This window comes from Stegodyphus dumicola, chromosome 6 (genome assembly GCF_044657685.1).
Source record: "Stegodyphus dumicola isolate Sdum_Otavi_A_Nest chromosome 6, ASM4465768v1".
Classification (NCBI taxonomy): Eukaryota; Metazoa; Arthropoda; class Arachnida; order Araneae; family Eresidae; genus Stegodyphus; species Stegodyphus dumicola.
The window spans coordinates 42,260,306-42,273,160 of record NC_140773.1 but is presented as its reverse complement, the minus strand read 5'-3'; positions in this window follow the sequence as shown (position 1 = coordinate 42,273,160).

The following is a 12,855-nucleotide window of genomic DNA, read 5'->3' as shown; positions in this document are numbered from 1 at the left end:
CTACTTAGTTTTGCAAAGCTTACTTTGGCGTAGAAAAAAAATCTACGCCAAAGTAAGCTTGCCTTTTTTGCCTAATTTGCAAGCACTGTTCCAAAGACGGATGCCTCCGAGAACTAAGATTAGGTATAAATAATTTCCAGAAATGTTATGAACAAGTCGTAGTAAACATTTTCATTACTACCATTATGAATGGTTCGTGAACAAATATTTGCATTTTCCTAGTTAAAATTTTGTTAAAATACCTTGTTATATGTTTATAATTATATTTATATTAAACTAATTAAATTCCACTGCTATTTTGAAAGAAATTTTTGTCATCCGTTAATACTATGAAAATATCCGTAGACAAGCGTAATCACCTGCTGCTGCTATATTGCGGTACATTTGTGTTACAGGGCCTATCGTGGAGAATGGAATTCCGTTCTCCGTAGTGGCTACCGTAAAAGTATATCGCCGCCTTCGCGATTAGTCCCTAAAACTGATTGCTAGCTGAAAACAAATCTACTTGATATTCCGCACGCTTTCAACTGTTTTTCTCAGCATTATGGAAAGGAATTTTATCCAAAAGCAAATTAAATGCAATGTTTTTAGAAATGTCAGCTGGATATCATAGAACCAATAGCCAATGCAAACGCCATTCTTTTCCCTGCAACATTTAACGATGTATCTGCAATTGTTTTCACTATTAGAAGTGCGTTTCATGATAATTTCGTGTATTCTATTATAAGATGAAATATCTTTCTCTTGAAAGACCATTATGTATGGTGCGAGATCACTTTGAAACGTACCTAACAAAATTTGTTGTCTTAAGGAGACTCATACACCTTAAAACCCATAAGATGTTCGAATAGGTGACTGTTGCAAGATTTGGGATAACTTATTTATTTTAAAAGCAAATACTACCAACTTTTTACAGCTGACTACATAATATAGCTGCTTTCTGAAATAGTCATCATAAAGTTTGTGTTGCCACAAATATTTTTATAATTTAATCCGCTTTGTGACAACATTTTTCGTCATGTTTCCAAATTGCGCGCACAGTTAAAACATTCTATTTCATAATTTAATTCTATATTTAATATATAGCTTTTATAACATTTGGAAACTACTGTGAACCTAAAATTCTAAAAATTCCGTGTTAAATTTTTATTTTATTTTGAGTTGAGTTTATAAAATGTATTTTATTAACAAAATTTGTAATGTTTTCGTCCATAAAATTTTTCAGTATTAAAATATTCATCATATTGTTGGTTCAGTTAGAAAATAGTGCCCATATAAAGAATTCCATCCAATTTCAAGTATTTACCATTAGCCATTTTAAAATATCGTTCGCGCAAGGTGGAAAAACATGGCGAAATATTTTGTCACAAAGAGGATTAAATTACAAAAATATATGTGGCAACACAAACTTTCTGGTTACTAGTTTCCAAAGCAGCTGTATTATGTAGTCACCTGTAAAATGTTCGAAATAATTGCTTTTAAAATAAATAAAATATCCCAATTCTTGCAACAGTCACATATTCGAAGATCATGAGAGGTTTAAGGTGTATGAGTCCCTTTAATGCATAGGAAGAAAAATCGCTTAACAGCAATTGCCATATGAACAGCAATTGCAGAAACAATATGCAAAAAATGTGTAAGTGTGATTTGGTTTATTTACCTTCTGTTTGAGCGTTTTTGTTATTTCTCTGCGTTTACTGCTTGCCGGTGTTTTTTTTCCCATGAAAGGAAATTATAATTTATTGATTTTTTCATGGTTACAGCTGTAATATGAAAGTAATAATTTTGCTCCTTATTTAATTTTCAAAAGCAGTGCAAACACACTACTTATATTAGTGTAAACACACAAAAGCCAGTACAAAATACTTCTTTCGAATGTGGTGTCTCATACAGTAGAAACATAATATATGTATTATCATTAAACTACTTTAACTTTACAATTATTCTAAACAATTTCATGAATGACATTAACAATTTCAATGAAGTCATTGATCTTAATTTGTAGAGGTATGCTATTCGAAGTACAAAATAAATACTAAATTTTTAAACCGTAAATTTTTATATTAGAAAATATTGTATTCAGGGACATTACACACTCATGACAGATGTGTTTAAGGACATTTAGATGAAGCACAGAAATATGAACATTCTATTTAAGTCCGAAACGGTAGGCTAACAGGAAAGACAAGAACAAGATCTTTAACATTAAATCGGCACTGTAGGGCCATAAAATAAAATAAGTAGTAAATCATGGTTTGTAGATAATCCGTAGTACTCACCATAATTGCTGCAAATATTTATTGGTTTGGTTGTTGTTAGTGCACCTGATTTTTACCTCCGTCCAACCTATATACACGAGTAAGGGAGGTGATGTATTTGGTCCAGAAATCAGTAAATTTCTAAACATCTGTAAAACTGAAACACTTCATCAGAACATGGCAGGAACAGTTATTTCTTTCTTTTCTTAAACATCCAGAAAATTGGAATACTTCATCAGCGTTTGGCAGGAACCTTCATAGCACAGTCTTTTCTTAAACGTTTATAAAACTGGAATACTTCCTCAGTATGACAGAAACCTATACCTATGCCTTCTCTTAAGTGCCTGGAGAAATGGAACTTTTCATGAATGTATGGCAGGAACCTTTATAGTGCAGACCTTTCTCAAACATCGGTAAAGCGGGAACACTTGTTCTTAAGGTCTATGAACAGAGGTATTTCTTAACCACGGACAGCAGTCCTTATCAGTTGAATCCAAGTCATCTCTCATACATTCCATTTCTATCTCGAAAACTACAACCACTTCTACTAGTCATCACCAACAATTTCTCCTATTTTTTTCCTTTTTCATTGTCGCTAATCTCCTCATCCAACTCAAAACAAGTCAAATGATAGAACTCTAAGAAAGGCCTCTCCCCTCTTTGTCAAACTCCTCCCTATTTAACTCCAGACCTAATTAAACGGCATCTTCTAACGCACCCAGCCTCACTCGAACTTAATTGGCCTATCACAGTCCGCCATAACCTTTCCCAAACCAATTCAGAAATGCAGCAATTAAAATTATGGGCCGCGCAAATTTTCTACAGCGCTCCAAGAACGACTAGTAGGTTATTTTCCTCTTCTCGTTCTCCGAAGAAAAATTCTTCGAGATATATCACTCTCCGACAAAACGTCTGTTACCAAAATCATACGTTTGTTTTCTCTTCTATTTGCATTCATGCTGTTGCTCATAGCTATTGTTCAAGGAGCAAATAAACAATAAATGGGGCCAATGCTCCCCCTCAATCTTTTTTTGCAAAGCTGCCGCACCCGTTACCTCCTATAACATAACCTTACCTTCCATGCTTTCAAACAAAGAAGTCTTGTTTTAAGGGTACATTCGATCCTTTGGCTGTCCTCCGTGTTCCTTACCTCATCATGAGAGCAGAAAACATTCTTTCTGGTATTAAAATATACACAGGAAGAGAAAAAGACCCTTTATTCACAATATTATTGTTTATTTCGCACTGGCGCCTATCTCTCAAGCCTTATATTATCGGAATTTCCTGTTAGAGAATCTGCAACATTTACAAAAAACATTGAAGAAAGAATCTCTGCATAATACATTAGATTTTGGCTAAGACTGAAAAACTTCGAGTAATATTTTACTTGAAACTCTAAACAGATTTTCGAAAGAAAATATGATATAATCTAAAACTTCTCATATTTGATATTTAAAACATGTGTGGGATTAGGGGCAGCCTTTTACATTTGTAAGCATTAATTGTATTCTTGAATTAGGCTAAATGTAAAGAGAATAAGCTCCTTATGAAGACGAGGTCTTGTTACGAAGAAATTAAATGCATTAGATTCAGTTCTCAATTCTGTGTCTGCTTCACTCTTGTGTCAAATCGCTTTTCAAATAAAGGGATGCTGCCAGAAAGTGTTATCGCTACATATTAGTTTTCAAGAAATAATAGTTAATATAACTAGTATAGCGAATATAAAAAAATGTACCGCAACACTAAACGCTGTTCTGGAATTCTAAAGAAATGCTGCTTTTAAAACATTTGACATTTTGTTGTTAAAATTTATGTGGCCAAAGCGCGAAAGAAGGTGTGTTTAACAAACAAAACTAAAAGACAAACAAAAAATTGTCTTCTCAATAAGGAAACTAAACATCGATTTCACGAATGAGGAGAAATTGGAAAAAAATATGGTGCAATACTTAAAACACTACCGGAAATTCTAAACATATGCCTCTTTTAAAAATTTTGTGAATGTTAAACGATTGATTTATGAATCCGAAGCACTGTATGACCAGAGGATATATTATGATCGATGCGATAATTTCAAATTAAAGCACAACAATATATAGTTATCATGTCCATTTTTGTGTGTACAGGAGAACAGAATAACAAAAATGAGCAGTGTTTATAATTAACACTGAGCAATAAAGTTTATAAACGTATTAAAATATATTTACAAACTATTAATAATTCCCTATTTTAAAGAGCAGCACGCTTTCAGTAAAGTATCACGTGACACTAGCTCGTTTTTATTTAAAACATGGATGGAATTCAAAGATGGTCATGTGCTCGTCCCATCATATTTCTTATTACTGATCACAGAATTCAAATTATTATTAAAATTAAAAAACTATTATTAAAACTAAAAAGTTATGTCGATGTTAATGATCGTTATCGGAGCAAAAAAGGTGAGCTTTCTAATAAACCGAAATTTGAAAATTGACTTTTTTTGGAATTTAAGGTATAAGACACCCCTTAATGCAAATCAGAAATAAAATTTCAGTTAGTTAACTCCGTACCGTCAAGAAAGTCTCAAATCCGATACTCTAACACATACAAAAACTCACTCATCAAGTGTACGAGTCAATGGTGAGCATCTTAGGATGAACAGGTTTTATTGCCTAATTGCCATCGTGCTCTCTTCTAAACTAAACTTCACCAAGCAGCCTTCGGGTGATGGCTGACTAAAGAAACATGCACATATATCAAAAGATGAAAGGAAAGAAACTAACATAAAAACGGAGTTTTTTCTAAATTAACGCATTTTCCATTTTAGAACAAGATACAAGAAACACTTTTCTGCATTAGTATGCTAGTTGTACTTTATATGACTCGTGTCCATGCGTTTAGACATATTTGTGAAATTTTGAGCAGAAACATTAAGAACAAGAGCAAAGTGAACATTGAAAAAGCCAATATTCATGTAGTTTGTTTAAAAATTGCATCACGCAAACGCTGCAAAATATTCAAATAATATGTTTTGTTAACAGTTTGGCCAAGGTGACAGAAACTAGTGACGCACTGGAACACGGCAGTAGAAGAAAACTAGCAACATAACCTTAAATTTTAATTGCCTCTGGCATGATCTTTTAGGCTACTTCCGTGCCATTCACTTCATAGCTGAGCTTGTCCTGCCTCAAAAGCATAAATCCATGTTTCTTTATAGTAGTAATGTCTTTCTAGAACTCCCCTTGAAAGGCATTTTCTATGTCACTTTAACGTCCTTTTGAGTTTGGGAAAATATATTGAACGTTTTTTGAACTTGAGAAGCAATGAGACGCAAGCCCAAATGAGCCTTCAATTTTATTTAACAGGATCCATGTGATACAAGAACTTATTCCTTAATTTCCAAGTGTATTAATTTCTAAGTGTCAAACTAAGACCGTAATTTTGCAGGCTTATGACATGATTGATGTGTTTTCAGCTTTTGACTTCTGACATGTTATTCAATAGGCGAAGTGGATGATCTACCAGAATGTAGTTCATCTTCGACACATTTTCGCTTTTCCTAAAGCATATAATGTTAAGAAATTCTTATCTGTATGTAATAAGAAATTTTTCTGCAATATCTTAATTGTTAAACTAATGCCCTTACCTTCTACGCGTAATGACTTGATTGATATGTTGTTTATTAGCTGAACTGAATGGTCTACTAGAATTTAGTTCATCTTCGTCACATTTTTGGTCTTCCTTAAGCCTCTTATACTACTCAAAACTCTTCTTTTGATAAATTGTTGTCTTTAAGGCTTTTATTAGCATTTCAGAAGTCTTCGTAAGAGAAATTCCTTTGCGAAAACAAAATTTCATGCATTCTTTGATCTATTACTTTCACCTTTTTGCAAAATCTACAAAGCAAACATTATTTTTCCATCAACAACGAATGCACTTGAAAATCATAAAATGGAATACGGATAGTTAACAGATGTCGGTGAAAGTAATTACTAGTGCATATTTTAAATTAATCTTTCCAGATACATTTTTGTCACAGTTGCACGCTGGTGGACACTTGCTAAAAACGGATGACAGTAGCAACGATAGTAACCACAAAATGGATTCTCAGGAAAATGTGGAAATTAGCATAAATGCCAGATACAGTAAGACATGTTGTGTGTATGTAAAGTTTGGATTGCCGATGCTGTTCGTCACGTGATGCGCTGATAAAAGAGATAAAGGATTTTAGGTGTAGTGTCCTTTGTTTTTCGAAAGTAAAATTTAACGGAAAAGAATCAATTAACGAACTTTCGATCTTCGATAGCTCTTCCCAACGTCACTTATATGATTTTACTTGTGGCCGTATTATTTGCAACATTGAAGAAGGGCTAAAAATTACAGATGCTGCTAGGAAATTCGACGTCAGCCACAATGTTCTTTCAAGGCTTTGGAATTCAGATAAATGAAATGTGTAGCAAACGTCAATAGATGGTCCTGTTCGCAACGCGGCGCCTGCAGAAGATAGTACTATCGACAAGAAGATACTGTCACAGCGCAGCTATTGACGTAGCAAATCATTTACTTGCTGCTTCAAGCAAACGAATCTTTCGAAAACTGTAGCCAGACGTTTCCATCAAAGAAGGCTATACGGCCGCCGTCCTACTGTGTGCATTCCATTGCTCAGACAGCAACGTATCGCTCATTTGCAAAGGTAACGCGAGCATCGTAATTGGACTCAACCGAATTAGGTTTATATACTACTCTTAAATGGGAGTCGGTTAGGTTTGTTACCGGCTTATACAAGCCAACTGATCTGGTTTGAGAATGGTACTGCTTATCGTCCTGAAAATATCCAAGAAAAGACCGTTATCCGAGACGCAGTGTGATGTAATTGACCGGCACTATTATCAAAGGCCACACGCCTCTACATGTGGTTGTAACTGCGACTATGAATGCCCAGCGATACATTAATGATGTTATACTGCATCATGTTGCATATTCCGTGGTGCTGTCGGTGATAAGTTTAATTTCATGAATGAAAACGCAACATATCATCAAACAGTCGCTGTCCAGGAGTGTCTAGAGAGCAAAGATGTATGACAAGCACGTTCTCCAGTTCTGAATCCCATTGAAAATGTTTGGGTTACTTTGAGGAGGAGTTTTGTCGGTCGACAATACCCTCCAATACACAAGGATATTCTCATCTGTGCAAGGCAGAGGAATGGGATAAATTACTCCAGCAGCTGCTGCAGAATGTTGTGCAAAGTATGACACGGCGTGTGGAATCTTGCATCGTTCTTGATGGCGACCATACCCCGAATTGACATCTTACGCCATAATGCCTCCTGCGGAAGGTAACTGCATTTTGTTTTCACTTTTCCGTATTCAGCACAATATGACCATTTTGTTCCTTTGAACATTTTTCAAAGTTATTTTTGTATTTTAGCGCACAATAAATTATCCTTATTGTTATGTCCTAGCATTCTATCACTATTTTAGTTCACTTGGCATTCAAACACACTTACTTTTTAGCACGCTATAAAGCCGTTTGTGGTCCGTCCTTAGCAAATGTTCAGCAGTGTATATTGAAAAGATACACGTTCATTTCAAATGCAAAATTATTGGCATAAAGTGAATATAAGACTCTCGAAAAGGATAGGATTTTATATATGCCGATATAAGGTTTTTTTTTTTTTCCTTAAATAATATAACGTGAAATTTGCAAAATATTTGAGTTCAAAAATTACAAAATTTCAAGCTCTTCTTGTCATAGCGTTTATTAAAACTAAAAATATAAACATAAATCTGAGAAAGAAAACATTGTTCTTTCGAAAGATGAAAAAAAAGAGTAAACGCATGCAAAAAAAAGAAATTTTTTTCATTAAATTTTTTATCTCAACTTAAAAAAAAATAGAAACTTAAATCCGCTATTAAAATAATAAAATAATGGACTTTTTTAATGTTTGATTTGAAGTTTTAAAAACAAAAACAACTTTCTGAAGTTTTATTAAATGCTGCTAAAAGGAAAGTAAGTTAAGGAGGAAAAAAAAGTCCAATTGAAGAAAATTTATAAGGGGAATTGTATAAAAACAGATAGGATAAACGGGAGGTATAAAAACAGATAGGTACGTAATAAAATTAATGTAAACCAAAATTTTTTATGCATCCTGTAAGCACGTATTTTGTCACTCATATGACTAATGGTAGTGAAATAATTACAGAAAATGAAATAAAATAACCTGAAAATAAGTATCTCGTATACTCTGACCTGGAATATGGAATGCAAACATAAATGAGCTAATTGCGTCCATAGTGGAATATGTGAAGAAGCATAACAGTTGCATAATTAAGTAATAATTTTAATATGATAAGTTTAGTTAATAACTGGAAATTTATGAATTCACTGGAAGTATCAAAAGTTCCCAAAGCAGATCTACTTATAATTCAAAAATACATTAGAGCTTTTGAACGATTTTTACAGTTTGTTTCATTTTCAGACGAAAATTTACGCAAGTCAATATACTCTTTAAATATAAGCTGACTAGGCATTCTGGTCAAATCTAGCCCCAGCCAGTTTGTCATTGTGTCCCGTTTATTTGTTAAAATTTGAAAGGTGCTGAATATACAAGAAGTAAACATAGTGCAGGCTCGGATAAAATATGGTTATTAAAATATCCCCTTTGTTACATTCGCAGTTGCCAGTCTAAATATTCTGTATCTGAATCTAAGAATACTTTTAAAGTTATCGCTAAACCTTTTGAGATCAAAGTGCTCGAAACATGAAAGCAAATAAAATGAACTTTGGATTGGTTTATTAAATTATGGAAAAGCACGCGCGGGCTATCAGCCTAAGGGAAGGAATGCCTTCGTGGAGGACTTCTGAGGGAACTCGGCAGCTGGTGAGTCTAGAATTTACTTTTAAATTGCTGGTGAGTCTAAAATTAATTCCTATTGTGAAAGTAATACATTTTAGAAAAGAAAGCTACAGTCTTAGTTAACAAATACATTTCCAGGATCATAATATTTTGCGTTAGCCATTTAAATTTTAGCCTAAAATATTGTAACATATCAAAAATATTTTAATCCCATATTTGTTGGCCCACCATTGGCCGAGCAAAGAGATCGCTGAACTCCGTTTTCTCTACACGCGTTGAAACCTCATATATACATGTCTACGAGCCGGTTTAACTTTGACATACCTTCGTAAAAATAATTTCCTCCCTTAGGAGACAATTATAACTATATAACTTAATGGAACTTTACTATATTCTTGTGAAACAATATATATTTATATAATTAAAGACATAAAGAAAGAAATTTAGAATTAATATTTCACGAAGACCAGAAATTGAAATTCATAATTAATAAATTTCAAGTCTTTAATGATAGAGGATCTTTAATGATAGAAGTATTTTGAAATAATCTTAATCTTTACGTGCTTTGTGATTAGTAGTGAGCCCTATCAGCTAGAAGTTAGAAGATTTGGGTTCGATTCGTTGCTAATTCATGGTTGACTCTTTTGTGACATTTTGCTCTAAAAGATTTAATAACTTAAAAATGTTAAGAACGAAAAGAGGATTTGTTTCATGGAAAAAATTTAAACATGATGTGAATTAGAAATGCAAAGAGTATAGAAGGTTCTATAAAAGTATCTGGCCTAATTGATCAAAATAATTTTCTCATTAAGTTGCATTTGTCACTTCTTTTGCAGGACAATTAAAACAGAGTTATGACAAAGCATGTGAGGGCACTGATTAGAATTCACGTTATGCAATGGAAAAGATATGAATATTCCTATTCACCTAGCCTGTTCAACAGAACTTGAATACGGGTCAAATTATCAGTGTTCATCGGTTTCACTTCTCAGCTGATGGTGGGCAAAAATGGGCGTAGTTCAAATAGGCTTAACCTTAATTCCAATACTCGACCACTTATCAAAAACGTTATACTGCCAGATATTTTCTTATACTGTATGTCTCTCTTTTCAGGTTCTGTTTTCTGATTTTGGTAATATAGAAATTCGATTGTGGTTTACTTGTGCGCTGCAGTTACGAGTCAATTAACCTTAGAAAATATTTTATACATGTCATGTATTGCTGCTATTTCTTAACCTAGCACAATCTAATCTAATGGTAAATGAATTCGATATCTAGATTCCAAAATTTGAGAATGGATTCTTAATTTATAAATTATAAATAACTAAGGAAATTTTAAGATTTCCCGTTTTAAATTCATTATAGTTACCCAAAACTTTGTTCTTAAAATGATACTGAACATTATTAGTCCAAAGGGGCTTTGTCCTTGAAAGACTATTGTTTTCGATTTGATATTTTGCGTGGATTCACTACAAGCGGCGAATCACTTTTCAGATTGTTTCCACCAAGTATTATCGTCCTGTGTTATATTTAAAGAAATTAAATAATGAAAACTCTGCATAAATGTACGTATATTTCTCGCATTGTGATAAAACAACGGTACATAGATCCATCGAATTTTCAATAACGCAAACCTCCTACGAATATGGCCATGTGAAGACCAAATTTGAAATTGGAATTTGGTTTACTATCGATTTCATATTTTGTAAAACTTTAACGAATTTTTGATTAACAAACTCAAGGATTTCAAAGCGAACAATGGCAACGTTGTACAGAAAAAAAAAACATTTTTATCTCCAGCGCGTGAGTCTCTGTAAAGATATGCTCATTTTAAAACTATTTTGTGATGTTGTTGTTGAACTGAATTTTATGGTTTAAGTGCGAAGAACGTGACATTTAATAAATAAATGTGATACACAAAATGTTAAAAACTATCCCTTTGGACGTAATTTAAAATCTGAAACATTTCAGATTTTCATTTTTTATTTTTGTTTTTAAATTAAGTTTTAACTGATTGCAATTACCTTTTATGTGTGTGTGTGTGTGTGTATTTCAAACAATATCTTCGTGCATGTGGACTTTAAATGCGAACAGTGCGAATTGCAATTGTTAATGTTCTCTCCACTTCCGTCTAAAATTTCGCGAAATTTACACTGAAACGACTTTGTAACGGACATAAAAAACAGGACGTACTTTACTATGATCATTTCCATCTTGATTGGGCAACGTTAAATGAGTGCGCAGCGATCTACCCTTCGCATTACTCCAACCACAACAAGCTTTCTATCCAATTCGAGCAGTCTGCATGTTTACCTCATTCGTGCTCATAAGCTTATTTAGTTGCAAGGTGTGTTTACTGTTTGCAGCAGCACTTCGTATTAGTTAAATAAATCTTAAAGAGTCTGTGCAACGTCAGGCTCCAAGCAGTTAATTCCACTAAGTGTTCTTGCCGGCCGTAATTTCGTTAAGTTAAACCTGAGCTCCTCTGCATCGCGGAACCATCATTAAAATCTATCCGGAGTTTGAACCAGTTTAAAGGGGAGAGTTTGGGGTGTGTGTTTCTGAAGATGAGCATATATGAGAACTATCAGAGAAGATTAAAAGTTGTCAGATTGCTTTCGATCATATGTTACGCTCTACACACTACGCAGAAATTCTACTGTAGCATTTAATTTGAAAGGTTGCCATTCCTATTCTTATGCATCTGCAAAAATAGTTCAATATTATAATATCATACAAAAGCTCGTACGTGAAATATTTTTTCTTTCTTATCTGAAGTTATATGTAGAAATATCTGAAGTAATTATATATATATATTGTTTCACAAGAATACAATTAATTTTTGGAATATTATATTTTTTTCATGGTTTTAGATACGTGCACTTAACTTACATATGCTCTTAGAATTTAAGTGATATTGTAAATTAATTCGCAGCAATATTTATTTTTTTTTTATTTTTCATTTTTGCAATTAAAATTTGTTAATTAAATTCTAAATATATATTAGCTTTATAAGAATAGAGAATATTTGTTAAATATATATATTATATGAATTACTTTCGTTTCGGCAAATATCTTATGTAGAGAAGGCTCTTGAATGTTCAGATGTACGAATAATTTAAAGTAATTAATTTCGGTGCCTCAGCTAATTGGAAACGAACAGAAACGTTACTTATTTTGCCTGAAAAAGAGGTAATATCATTGTTACACGCTTCCTTCTGTTGAAAAAGTTTGAATTGACAGTAATAATAGAGAATTTCCCTGTTGTGCTTGTTATTGCGTAGTTTTACATGTTTTTATATATTACTTTTCCAACTCAGAGCAGTTTAGTTTAGTAGATTCCACTAACTTTACCTAATTATTTTTGAACATAAAGATTTCACAGTCCACAGGCTGCTGTTGCCGTCTTTGCTACTAACCTCTCTTTTTTGTCTTCTAAGATTTGTTATTAAGCATGGGTTTTTCGCACGAACGCCATACTAAACACAAAAACAAATTCATAAAATTTTAAAAGCAGCGTAGCAAGCAACCTACGTTTATAATTCTGCATGCAGTATTAAGTGCTGGCATACAATTTTTCTATTTTTTCAGTCTTTTCTCAATTCATCATATGAATATTCAGTTTTCTCAGGAAGACGATTAACAATTAAATATCGCTTACTTCGTACTTACGCCACATAAATTTCAGTTCAACAGCAAAATCACAAAATATTTAAAAACAGCATATTTCTGATAGACAGAGTGGCGCCCCCAAGTATCTTATT